The sequence below is a fragment of the Triticum aestivum genome, chromosome 5D (assembly GCF_018294505.1).
Source record: "Triticum aestivum cultivar Chinese Spring chromosome 5D, IWGSC CS RefSeq v2.1, whole genome shotgun sequence".
Taxonomy (NCBI): Eukaryota; Viridiplantae; Streptophyta; class Magnoliopsida; order Poales; family Poaceae; genus Triticum; species Triticum aestivum.
Genome location: NC_057808.1, coordinates 5,562,445 through 5,563,096, shown reverse-complemented (window position 1 = coordinate 5,563,096; position 652 = coordinate 5,562,445).

Sequence of the window (652 nt, the reverse complement as noted above, 5' to 3'; positions counted from 1 at the left end):
TATCATCGTTGGTGGGCGTGTGGAGGTGTGTCTCTGGCAGATCTATCTTTGGTGGATTTGCTCGGATCTCGTCGTTGTTCGTCTACGTTCGTGTGTCTTCGGTTTGGATCCTTCCGATCTACGTTATTTTTCATCGGCGGCGGTTGCTGTTCTGGGGTACTGGTCCTATGGGGCCTTAGCACGACGACTTCCCGACTGTCTACTTCAACAAGTTGTGTCCGGCTCCGGCAATGGAGGGGCGATGACAGCGGCGCGCCTTCGGCTCGTTTCGGTGCTTGTAGTCGTCGCTAGGTGGTCTACGAATCTGGATGTTTTTTATTTCTGGTATTCGTTGTACTGCCATGATTGAAGATGAATAGATTGGAAGTTTTTTCGCAAAAAAAAAACTTAGACTAGTTGAGTGTAAGTGGACATGATGGATTATGGTTGCGTTCTAGCAAAATATTGGATTGTTTTTGCCATCTGTATGCTGATGTAACAGGGGCCAATGAAAGTGTCGTTACTGAAATGGCCGCCCGATTTTCTACAAATTAAGTGGGCAATTGTCTTCTACCTTTATATTTGTGATATTTGCACAACTCAATTATTTCGTACTGAAGTAGTACTAAATCAAAGACACTTATTTTGAGACGGAGGGAGTAGTACACTATGC